The sequence below is a fragment of the Myotis yumanensis genome, unplaced genomic scaffold (genome assembly GCF_028538775.1).
Source record: "Myotis yumanensis isolate MYYU_CA2020_CCGP unplaced genomic scaffold, mMyoYum1.0.hap1 SCAF_16, whole genome shotgun sequence".
Taxonomy (NCBI): Eukaryota; Metazoa; Chordata; class Mammalia; order Chiroptera; family Vespertilionidae; genus Myotis; species Myotis yumanensis.
In genome coordinates, this window is record NW_027223767.1 from 46,942,398 (window position 1) to 46,955,326 (window position 12,929).

The 12,929-nt window shown below is 40.3% G+C and overlaps 1 protein-coding gene across 3 annotated transcripts in view; it reads left to right on the forward strand.

The window, feature by feature from the left end:
* Positions 1-5,531: 5,531 nt before the first annotated feature.
* The window catches only part of KCNJ16 (potassium inwardly rectifying channel subfamily J member 16), a 327,405-nt gene continuing 320,007 nt past the window's right edge, over positions 5,532-12,929 (forward strand). For 2 of the 3 annotated variants that reach the window (XM_070395008.1, XM_070395006.1), the window contains exon 1: positions 5,570-5,769. The gene's annotated coding sequence lies outside the window, so the exon portion shown is untranslated. Of the gene's footprint in view, positions 5,770-12,929 lie in introns of all 3 variants that reach the window. The other variant, XR_011468479.1, reaches the window with a different exon arrangement.

The following is a 12,929-nucleotide window of genomic DNA, read 5'->3' on the forward strand; positions in this document are numbered from 1 at the left end:
CACGTGACTCTGCTAGACAAAACAGAGACAGACAGACTCCCTGGAAATGTCTAGCTTTTGAAAAGTACCTGATGTGGAAAAAAATTAGAAGAGACATAGGAATGGAAAATTCCTTTCCTGGCTTCCTTCTCTCCTTCCTGCTAAGGTGGGGTTAGTTACCAGCTGTCAAAAGAAATATCACTTTTAATTCTTATTTGGGGGAAAGGAAAGCATTGGGGGGGAAATGTCTGGGAAGGGCAGGGGCAACAGGGGCCTCCCTTTTCACCATTCACTCCTGCAGTTTGAAAGAGTCAGGAGAAGGAAGGATTATGTCTCCATATGAAAATTGAAGAATTGAGGAAAGTGTGTAGCTAAATTTGTCTCCCTCAAACATTTCCTAACGAAGTCATCAATATGGCAATGAAATATATAAGTTAGGGGTTTGGGGCTTGAGCTATTCAGGTAAAGACATAATTAATAAAAATAGTCTTTCAAACGAGGGCTTTTAAAATTTTTTTTAAAGTATTTCAATTACAGCTTACATTCAGTATTATTTTATATTAGTTTCAGGTGGACAGCACAGATTACACACTCATATACTTTACAAAGTGTTGCTCCTGATATTTGCAGTATCCACTTGGCACCATTCATAGCTATTACACTATTACTGACTATACTATATTCTCTATGCTATACGTTACATCCCCATGACTATTTTGAAACTACCAATCTGTGCTTCTCAATCTCTTCACCTTTTTCACCCAGCCCCCTTCCCACTTCCCCTCTGGAAACCATCAGTCTAGTCTCTGTATCTGTAAGTCTGTCTTTGTTTTGTTGTTCATTTATACAGTGGGGCCTTGACTTACGAGTGTCCCGACTAACGAGTTTTTTGAGATACTAGCTGTCTCAGTGATTTTTTGCATTGAGTTGATAGAGTAATTTGAGTTAACGAGCTCCTTAATGAGCTCCATAACGAGCTCGGTCTCTGAACGAATTAAACTCGTAAGTCAAGGCCCCACTGTATTGTTCTTTAGCTTTCCTGTGTACTAGTAAGTGAAATCATATGGTATTTGTCTTTCTCTTACTTATGTTACTCAACCATAAGAAAGAAGGAAATCTTACCATTTAGGACAGTGGATGGACCTGGAGGATATTGTGCTAAGTGAAATAAACCAGTCTGAGGGCATCTTTCAGAACCCAGCCACCTTTGATGCTCCTCCCATCCCCGAGAACAGATACCTCCTTGAGGGGGGTGATGACTTTTCCCTTTGAAGCATGTCTTACAGAGGAATAAGATTTACTGAATGTTTGGGCACACCTTTAAATGTTTTGGCACATCTCTGGCACGCTTTACAGTTCATAAAGCTCTCTCAAGGCACGATTTCAGTTCACGCCCACAACATGGTGTGATTCCCATCAGTAAATGAGGTTGGGATTAAGGAGGATGCAGAAGCCAACCTCATGCTTCGGAAGATCTATGAACTTGCATCTCCTGGAGGTTGGGAATTCCAGAGCTAGTAGGTGCATTCTTTGGCATTCAGGTGAGAGCTCCTTGACAAAGATTAAAAAATGCGATTCAGTGACAAATAGAATTGCATCTTAATTTTATCTTAACACAAATAGAGGAAAAGATTGGAAATAACTGTGCCAAAGGAAATCGAGGCACAATTCGTTTTTATTGCCTGTCTTGTACTTATTCATATTTTCTACCACGTATGTTCTGAAAGGCTTGGAACACAGTAAAACACAGTTGCGCAAGTGGAAATGAGATATGATGAAGGAACATTTTGAGTGCTGGGGTGAAACAGAGAGAAAAAGGCCCAGGCAAAATGTAGTTGGGTGGAATCTCTGGGAAGCAAGTGGGGCTTGGGCTTCAGGAAAAGTGGGAGATGGACGAGGAACATAGGAAGCTTATTAAGATAGCAACTGGAGAGAAAGGTCAAGAAGTGTGAAAAATAGAAGTGTTTGGGTCTCCAAATAGAGTATAATTGCTGCATGAAGAAAAGCATTCATTTCTTAGCTTCTGCTGTAGTACAGCTTTCTGCTAGATGCTTTACTGGATTTAAAGATGGATACACTTCGGTCGGTTCTTTCCCACTAGTATTTAAATTCTGGTGAAGGAAATGACACATGCAACAAAGAACCATGAAAGGGAGAGTGCCTTTGAAAGTTTTGTTAGTTCTGATCAAATAATTGAATCGATGTCCCCTCCGGTGGGAACTAACCTTTAGACCACTTCACAACCAACATTCCCTTTTGCTTAGACCACGTTCCACTTGCTAAGACCATTATCAGACCTTCCCAGGATCCAGACCTGCCCAAAGAATTCTTCACCCAGAAAAAGCCCACCTAGAGTCCTTTAAAATCTCTGACTCCCCATCTCTGGTCCTTGGGTGCTGGTGTCATTTGGGGGCTCAGCCCATCTGGGGTTCCAGATAACCTAATAAATTTATAATTCTTTACCACTTTTGGCCTCGGGTGTTCCTCCTTTGAAGGCCCTAACAAGTTTGCATTTTTTTAAAAATTATTTAAAAAGTAACTATAAATTGATGTTTGGAGAAGGCAAAGAAGGAGTTAGTGAAAGGAACTTTGGAGGAAAGATGGGATTTTTTTTAAGAGTTTATTTTTTTTAAAAGCAGTAAAAATTGACAGTAAAATCGAGGGATGGTAATGAGATTTCCCTTGGATCCCCTGCTCCCATGCATGCAAAACCTCCTTCATTGCCAACATTGCTCACCAGAATGATAAATTTTTTTAGCAAGGGTGACCCTGCCTTGATACACGATTGTCACCCAAAGTCCACAGTGTACCTTAGTCATCACTCTTGGGTTTGGACAGCTCTGTAATACCATGTGCATCATTATAACGCCATACAGAGTATTTTCACTGCTCTAAAAATCCTCTGTGCTCTGCCTGTTCATTGCTCTCTCTATTTGCCCTTTACCAACCCCTGATTTTCTTATTGTCACCATAGTTTTACCTTTTTCATAATGTTCTATAGCAATATAGGGTAGGGCTAAAGTAGGTTTACCGTCGTGAGTACAAGAAACACAGAGTTTATTCTTGTATTATTATTGATTAATTATGGTATTATTTTCCATATGAACAACTGTGAACCTATTTTGGCCCCACCCTATATGTATTTCTCCATGTCTTTTCGTGGCTTGATAACTCTTTCCTTTTTTAACACTGAATAATATTTCATCATCTGGATATACCACGGTTTATTCACCCACTGAAGGAAGTCTTTTATCTTGGCAATTATGAATAAAGCTGCTATAAACATCTATGTGCAAGTATTTGCGCTGACATAAATTTTTAACTCTTGGTAAAGTCCAAGGGTCATGATTGCTGGATTGCACATAGAAAGATAAGTTTTTAAATTATAGAAATTAAGTCAACTTGAAGTTCACCATGTGCCAATCATTAGTCAGAAGGAGGGGCATTATCTTTGGAGAACAGTGAGTTGTATGGGTTAGCCGCTCAGGGATCGGCAAACAGTTTTCTGTAAACGGTCAAATACTAGATATCTCAGGCTTAGGGGCCACGTGGTCTCTGTGGAGACTCTGAAGGTCACTGTTTTTCTACTTACATGAGTATGGGTGTGTCTGATGTTCTAGGCATTTACTTCAAAGGAATGAAGCCAAGCCGTGATGATATGACTCCGTTGGGGTTGGGAAGACATCCAGTTTCCCCATCTTGCTTGCTGTCCTGCCTTCTCTGTGGTCTTTCTCACGCGTTACAGTTAAGATGCCTCATCTTCTCAGATCAGTCCAAGAACTCACCCAAACAAACCCCCCTTCCCTGAACCTGTCCTTGCAGAGCAGAGGGAGCTTTCTGTGTACCCCGGTGCCCTTTTAAAAGTCCTTTGAGATGGAGCACTGAGAAGGGAGCTCAGCTTGGCAGCAAGCCAGTAATTGAGCAGAGGAATCCGTAATGCTAAACAGTCAAGTAGGGCTCATTATGGATAAGCCGTAATGAAAGTTGCCTCGATTAGTATGGAAATGTCGACATTTCTCTACTGTTCAAATTTCTTTGCAGAAAAGTTAGCCTCTGGGTTCACTACTTCCCTGACCTTTATAGGTGATTGAAAAGATTGGTTCCTTGGAGGGTTCAAACTCTTCTAGCTGTTACTGTTTAACAGGTTGCATATTGCATGCTCCAGAACAGAATGTCAAAGCCTGAATGGGAGCTAACAGGTTTGCAGCTCTTAAGTATCTGGCTTAGGTGGGTGTTTTTGACATCATTGTTATCGTTATTAGCCCCATTTTATGGATGAGAAAACTGAGGTGCACACGAATTAAGCAGCTCCCACAGTCTCAAAGCTAGTGACAGCACCAGCATTGAAATCTAATTTCGCTTTCTCAAGTATTCATGCTTTTGTTTTATTACTTTATTTTATTTTATTAAATCCTTACCCAAGGACATGCTTAGAGAGAGGAACGATAGATGATAGATAGATGATAGATAGATAGATAGATAGATAGATAGATAGATAGATAGAGAAACATGATATGAGAGAGAAACGTCGATCAGTTGCCTGCCATAAGTGCCCTGACTGGGAACCAAATCAATAACCTTTCGGTGAACAGGACAGTGCTCAACCAACTGAGCCACTCTGGCCTGGCAAGTGTTCATGCTTCTAAAAAAATGAAAACCCAAAGCAAACAACCCCCCCCCAAACAACAACTATGCTCAGGACCTAGAAAGGGTCCCTTGGGTTTGGAGGGTCAGCCAAACTGGATGGGGCTCCTAGATCCCCTGGTTACCGGTGCTCTTTGGAGTAAAGAAAAATACTAATCCCTCGCCAGCACAATACTGCCTTTGAGCTTTCCTGGATATAGCTCACCCAGGGTGTGAATAGCTTGGGAATGTTGTTTCACATTTTCTGGGCCTTTCTCTTGATGCTTCCTCTTTAAAGCCAGCTCTTCCCTTACCCTTCCATCTCCTGACTTCTGGTCAACCAGCTTGCCTACGCGACCACCTCCACAGTTCATTTCACCCTGAGAACCCGCTGCTGGGGTGGAGTGACTGCCTGCACACAGCCTGTACATCCTGGTTCTGGCCCACAGCCTGTGTTTCACTTGTCCTCTGTCTTAAGCTCTGGTTCTGGGGTTAAGGGAGGGCGGACCCTCCAGTCGTAATCTCTGTCTCCTATTTATCAGGGCGTCTTTGGAACTGTGCGGCACTTGGTAAATAATCATTAAAGGCATGTTGAATAAAGGTAGGAATGGATGCTTAGCTCTTTCTGATTGTCTTGTCTCAGTTTTCATTGGCACGCACTCTCAACCCTCACCTGCTAAGATGCAGACAAAGAGTTCTGGTTGAAAAGGGTTTCTTTGCAATGCCCCACATCTGAAAGCCGGCAGGAGGATTTCCATAGGTTAGTTCCCAGCAACTCTGTTTGTAAATATTTGAGTCACTTACTGGCATTGTTGAACATGTTTCTCGCCCAGGAAGTCTTCCTCCTTTGTAACCCTGACCGAGTGGAAACTTAGTCAGGGTATGCATGCTCGAATGACCTTCACGCTGTACCTTGTGCAGAGGTACAGAGGTGGTGAGGTAACCACAGTCTCAGCTGACCAGCCACTGCCCGCTTTATAAGATGCCAAGGGCTACCTATGTAGATCCCAGGGTGGAACTGTAGGAACAACCAATGTCAATGGTTAACCCAGGTTCTTGGTGTCTGCAGCTTTTCTTCCCTTTATTATTAACTAAAGAATGTTTTTTTGCCACTGCTCAGCTGTGAGCACCCAGCTCACAGGTCCTCTATGGGGAGAGTGAATACAGGTAAGCTTTGCTCTACTTTTGTTATTATACAAGGTCTTCAGCCTATGCTTTGCTCATGCTGGACTCTGTTTAGGGGCCAGCAATGCTCTGTACCCAGCAATGTAAATGTCAGTCTTGAATTAAGGGCAATAAAGACCATTTCATTTCCTATCCAGGTGCTTCAGGTAGGAGTCAGTGTATCATTCCTTGAGTTCTTTTGAAGATTTAGTCATAAGTAGTTTCAAATGGGTCTTTAAGGGATTTACTAAACAAATCTTGGTGCCACTATGTATGAAGCTGTCTAAAAGTGACTTCATGTTCCATATTCAATGCCAGGTGGAGTATTCTAACATTTTTTTTCAGAAGCAAATTATTACATCCTGTTTTATTAACTTCAAGCATTGAAATAGGCATCTACATACCATCTAAAACTTCAAGACAAATGAGCTAATTCTTCTGAGTTTTATATATAATGATATGAGAGAGAATAAAAACATCGACTTCGTAGGTTAATTTTAACATAAATTAGAAGTCTTTTCTCCTCTTGCAATCACCTCTCTCTCTGAAGCTTTTTTTAATTCTTGTCCATTAAAATCATGGAACTTTTGTCTCTGAGTATTTATTCAGAAAAGTGTAGACCTTTTGATTTTTTCTCTCTGGCTACCATGAATTCTGTAATGTATATAATAGAGTTGCTTCTCTTGTTTGTGAGTGTAGGTGGTAAATAATAACTTTACTATACTTCAGATGATTTTGATAGTGTGCCTTACATTCTTTTGTAGTCATATAAACTGAAAAGTCTCTAGGAAACAAGGACTGAAATATTTCTGCTGAATATTAGTCTTACAGCTACAAGAGTCAGACCTTTAAGAAGAAAGAATATATTAATGTATAGTTGCCGATAGATATAATTCCTGCTTAAATTTATTTTTAGAACCTGAGACTATGAGAATTGTGGTAAATCCAAGACATTAGTCTCATACAAAACTAGACCATGATAACATTTGAAACTGGAAGAGAAGACTGTAGTGGGAGGGGCGCTCAATATGCTATTATAATGCGTTTTCCTAAATTAGTATATTTGGATTTGCAAGAGAAAAAAATGTTCAAGGACATTGGAAAAAATATGTTTCTTTCATTGTACATGTTAATGGTGAGTCCAAGTTAAGGGTATAAATTAGTTGAAAATTAGGACTTGACCAAAATTGTAATTTTGTGGAAAGCATTGATATATAAAAGGTATTCAGAGTAAATATTTGGTAGTACCAAAACAACCCATATATTTAGTGGAACCTTCTCTTTTTGAATTTATAAAACCCATCCTTTGAACAGACTGTTTCACCTTTGTCCCATATAAATTTATTCTCAAGTGTTCTATATTACTTCCTTGTTCTATGAAAAGTGGCCTCAAACCTAACTTTAGGAATAGTGGGTGGAAAATTGCATGATTCCAGGCATCAAATGGATGATAACTATTTCTATGGTGAGGTAGAAAAATAAGCATCTTTGTGCTTACTATGTTCTGGATGCTTAAATACTATATTCATTGGATTTTCATCTCAAATTTGAGAAGAGCTATCCTATTCATTTTATAGAGAAAGCTTAGATTTTTCCATTTTCTGGCTGTGTAATCTTGGGAAAGTCATGGAACTTCTTTGTGTCTAAGATCCACACTCAGTGTTGTCTGAATTCCAAGTGCAATTTGATCAAAAGGGAAGTGATTTCATTGAAGCAAAGAACAGGTGATTGTAAGACTCCCACAGTCCAGCCTTCTAAGGGCATTGTCTCCTCTTCTATGAACCTCATCCACTCTACCACATATTCAGGCTCTTATGTATTGTGTTGTGTATTTTTGTGGAGTTTATTTTTTATGTGTATGAGTCCTACTCCAAATAATCATATTCACAGTAGCAGCAATTTGCCAGAAGCTAAGAGAAGCCATGAGATGACCACAGTGTGCCTTTTAGAAGCATTCATTTAACTCAACAATTTGGATGGAGAATAAGAGGAATAAAATAATTTAACTGATAAGCAGTTAAGTAATTATTTTTATAATGGAGGTATTCTTATCTATCAGAATTGTAAAGGAAAATCCTAAGACTGGAGTATTTTGAACTTGGGACCCAGTCCTTCGTGTTATATTCTTTATCCCTTTGGGTAGGGATAAAGATAAAAGGCTCATTTCTGTTTTCTCAAGTTTGTTTTTTAATGGAAAAATTTGCAAAGCTCTACTAAAGGATGATGTTGGTGAGACTAAATTCTTGGATTAGGTTACTACTTGATTAGTTAGTTGGCTGTGCCCCAGAAAAATATCCACTCACCCACAAATGCGGCCAATCTTTTCACAACTCAGTACTGTTCTCATCACACGTGAGGCTGTTCCAAGCCGTGGGTAATTCAGAACATTCTGTCTCTACTTTGGGAAAATAATGCCAAAGTAACTTCAAAAACAAGACACCTGCCATAATGACTCTGCCGCAGAAATTGTTCAGTAGATTTCTGGTCAAGATTCTCCTGTACAGAAGCCAGAAGAACACTGACTCGGCCGAACAAGAGCTTACTAGGTCTCACCAATGAGCACTTACCTCACAGCATGCTCCACCATCCTTTAGTGTTTTCGTGACTGACGTGCTAGTGAGTTCTATTTATAGATGGCACCGTAAAACCCTTCCCTGGACATGCCATTATCATTTGAGAAGGTGCCAGAATATCAGAGACTGTGAACTATACATCCAGAAGCCTCTTCCTTTTGCACGTTTACCTGCCTCATGTTAGGGTCAGACTTGAGCCCATTTGTGGGTGTTCAGTGAACACTCAAGGAGAACGGTATGTGGCTAACATGAGCAAGTTATCTAAGGCTTAGGAGCTACCCATATTTAAATTTGGGCTTTGTGGGAATAGGAGGTAGTTTCATTCTCTTATGACTAAAGTCTTATTGAACTGTATTAGATAACAATATTGAGCAGAAGATAAGATTACACCATTAGCCCAAGAAATTGAAAAGTTAAAGAAACATTAAGAGAAATAAAACTGGTCAAAGCAAAATCACAAACAGAACCAGACAAAACCAAACAGAAGCAACATATGCTGTGCTTTGTCCTCACAAAAATTCAGTGCAATAGCAATCAGGGCAGTATTCCTCTGCATTGCATTGCCCTAGGAAGAATATTTTTGTGTTCATTTTCCTAAATAAAATCTATTGTGTGCTTCTGCACAATTGTGCCTTGACGGCGTGAAGAGTGGGTGGCATTTCTCCAGTTGTGCATGGAGTTTGTGGTCTGTTGGAGCAGGCTATACAATAGGAATATAGAATGAGCAGAGCCAGGAGGTAAGAAGGAGAAGTCCCAAATTCTGTCCTGTAGACATTCGCTGTTTAGAGTCACCATGCTTCCTTCTGTGTGGAAAATAAGGAACTGTATTCATTAGACACAAAGTAATGCCATGAGAATCACTGCATTATTACCATATTGTGGACCTGGTTATTTTAGTCATGGAAATAATAGGCCTCAGTAGCCCCACTGACGTCCAGACTACAGAATGTTGTCATCTGTTACATTCGGGTTCCGTGGACTGAACACATGGCAGGTCCTTTCTTCTAAGTGGGTGTATGATACTCATTCCTTGGACACTAGATATGCAAGATCAATCCACCAGTTCCTTGCCGTTGGGAAAGTCAATGCCTGGCAAAGGAGGACGTGAGCAGGAAAACCAGCCATGCCTGGGGAATTGGGGGAAGTCTTACAGTGGGAGCCACACTTGTGCTTTAGCTTGAAGGAAGAAGAGATGCCCATCTGATTCGGAAAGACCCTAGTATGTCTGGAATGTGGCTCAACTTTGCCCTGTGCCAGTAATGTGAGCCCGCAGGTTAGTGACAACCTGGGTGGGCGGCCACACTGCTCTTGCCCTTCACTGACCTTCTGATGCAAAAAGAATGTGACTATTGATTGACTTTTTCCTTATGTCATGCAAAATTCCTCCCTGGCTCCTGCTAACCTGGAACTATGGAGGGAATAGAATTCTGGGACATGTAGTCCTGGTTTAGCTAAAATAATACAATCCAAATCTACCACCTCCGACCCCTGCCATTCAAAATGAAACAAATGATTGAGATGTATTTCCTGCCTCCAGATAGCTAATTGTGTGGTGGGAGAGTCTAAATTCATCTTGATACGTGTTATAATAGAACTGCATTGCCACTTTTACAAGCATGAAGTGAGATTAATATACACGAACAAGCTTCAGATGTGTTCAAGTTGTAATGGTTTCCAGAGTCTCATCTTGGTGTTTGACATTAGATTACCTCTGTTTTTAAATGTAACCACTAGGAAATAGATTCATTCTGGATATTTTAATAAGTTTAGATTCCCTGAGATCCCTTGGTCTTTGTCTCATCACTTGGGAGAGCGGTGGTGCTGAATGGATAGCAACCAAATCCCCACACTAACCCAGATCTGTCCATTCATGGGATTGTGCCTGCGAATTTGTCACCAGCTCTTCTTCCAGAGACCACGTTTGTCCTGCTGAAGTGTAACTTGCTCTGGGGAAAATAAGAGATACATTAAGCTGGGAAAAATAAGAGGTACATTAAGAAATGGTACCAAAATTCCTCATCCACTCTAAAAAGCATCAAAGAAAAGAAATAGCCTCAAAATGTTATGAAAACAACTCGTGTATCCACATCACCTTACATAGATTTTCCTTACTGTTTCTTTATAAGATTATGTTTGACTAACACCTTTACCTTAACCTTCTGCCTCAGTTTCTCTTCCTTTGATGCTGTATAACAGGTTAGATTTGGTATATTTTAAAGACTTCACATCTTCTCCACATGATGAAGATAGTGTCTGAATGCTAAGTGTCCTTCTCGTTTCTTTGAAGGGCTTGTTCCCACATCTCGGATATTCTGTTGCCATAGTCATGAAAAGAGGGTATTTTTGTTGATTTTTTCCATGGATCTGAGAATATATGGAGACACTTATGAAAACGGTCATCTACCAATGACAATGTCATTTCACAGCGGAATTATTTTCAATTTACCTATTTGTATTTATTTAACAACCACAGGGTGCTAACTGCATAGTGTACATAATTCTTAGTGCTTTACAAATATCAATTCTTTATCTCCATGATGCATTTCATTTTTACAGAGGAGGAAGCTGGCCCAGAGAGGCCATGTAATATTCCCAAGGTCACACAGCTAAAAAAAAAAAATAGCTGATTTTGGACCAGGCAGTCTTTCTGTACAATATGCATCTTTAACCACTAATCCATGCCCTGAAGAACCGCAATTCCCCATAAATTCATATCTGTTTGATTAACAGAGATCCTAAATTATATTACCACATAATTTGGATTATACACCCATCATCAAGAAACCTTGGTACATAACTCCAAGTGAAAGGCAAAGAAACGCTCAGGCATTGAAAAGATGAGATAGAATCAAAGTATCTGGACCCTGCTCTCTGAAATCGGATTATTGATGTGTTTGTAGTAGTCTATTTTGCACGCCAAGCATTACATTGTACTTTCTCTATCAAGGCATTTAAATAATAAATCCAAACAAATCTAAAACAGAAAGAAAGATTTATGCCCTGGATTTAAGGGGCAGAGCTCAGAGGTTTGCCATTTTTATCAAAAGTTCATAAGCACAAGAGGAACTTGAGAACGATAAATCAATACAAATTTCACTTCATTGAGCAAGTGCAATATTCAGTCCAAGGAAAGTAACATTTCACTGATGGGGAACATGCTACCACTCTTTTTTAAAAAATATATTTTTATTGATTTTCTACAGAGAGGAAGGGAGAGGGATAGAGAGTTAGAAACATCAGTGAGAGAGAAACATTGATCAGCTGCCTCTTGCACACTCCCTACTGGGGATGTGCCCGCAACCAAGGTACATGCCATTGACCAGAATCGAACCTGGGACCCTTCAGTCCACAGGCCAATGCTCTATCCACTGAGCCAAACTGGTTAGGGCGCGACCAGTCTTTACAGTCCCAATCACATAATGAAGTCTGTGGGCTTGAACGCCAAGTATTGACCTAACAGTAAGTAAGCCATTGGTAGATGCAAGTGGAGCCCAGGGGTCCTGGCAGATTTCTTAGGTTAGTAAAAAGCCTCTTCTTAATTAATCTAATATATAAATTACCTCTTTTCTTTGTGCCATTGAATATTAACTTTGTTAGTGAGAAATTACTGCTTAATTAATGCCAGTATTTGAAATTGTTATGGAGAAAGAAGTCTTAGTTTTTACTATTTCTTTTACTAATCAAGTTTTTAACTATTTTTAACTATTCAAAAATAATTAAATCAAAATAACTCTTGACTAATCATATTTCAGCATTTATCCAAAGAATGTCTCTTGAAGAAAGAACTAGGATGTTTACTTTTTAACTTGAAAAAGAAAAAAGCTATTGGAAAATATTTATCAGTCCCCCCCACCCCCCTGACGCTGTGAGTGCATCTCTGAGATGACAGGTCTCTGAGGTCCTCGTAAACTTCTTTCTTGTGTCGGCATTTCCTTTTACGCAGTTGCAGCTCTTAAACTAAAGACCAGATCGTTCTCGGACATATTTTTGTTTTTGTTGTTTTGTTCATCTTGACTCTTCTTCTGACCTGATTCCTAATAAAAAGAACACACAGCATTCATGGCAGCACCTCAAGGCCTAGAGAATTCTTTCACAGCGGTTGTCACCTTTCATCTTCAAACGACTCGGTGAGATGAGTGCGAGGAACAGCAGGGGAATTCTTATTATAGCAATGAAAATACAGACGATCTGGTCAGTTAAGTGCCATGCTGGCACATGGCAGAGAGGGGGCTCCCACTCCAGGGTTCCGACTCCAGATCCGTTCCCCTTTCCCACACCATGCAGCTACTTAGTGCCTCCTCTCCGCTTCCATCTCTGCAGTGGAGAGATCTTAAGAGGGTGACAGCTGGCTCCTCAGTGTGGCATCGTGTGCGTTTTCTCATCAGACAGAGCTGGGTTTTACTTTAGGCTTGGCCACTACGACTTGTGTGACTTAGGCTAGTGGTCCTCAAAGTGTGGCCCAGGACTAGAAGCATCAGAAACCCCGGGAGCTTGTAAACAGGGCCAGTGCTCTGGCTCCCCCTCAGACCTACTGCATGAGCAGCTCTATGCCTGGAGCCCAGCATGTCTGTGTCTCACCAGCCCTCCAGG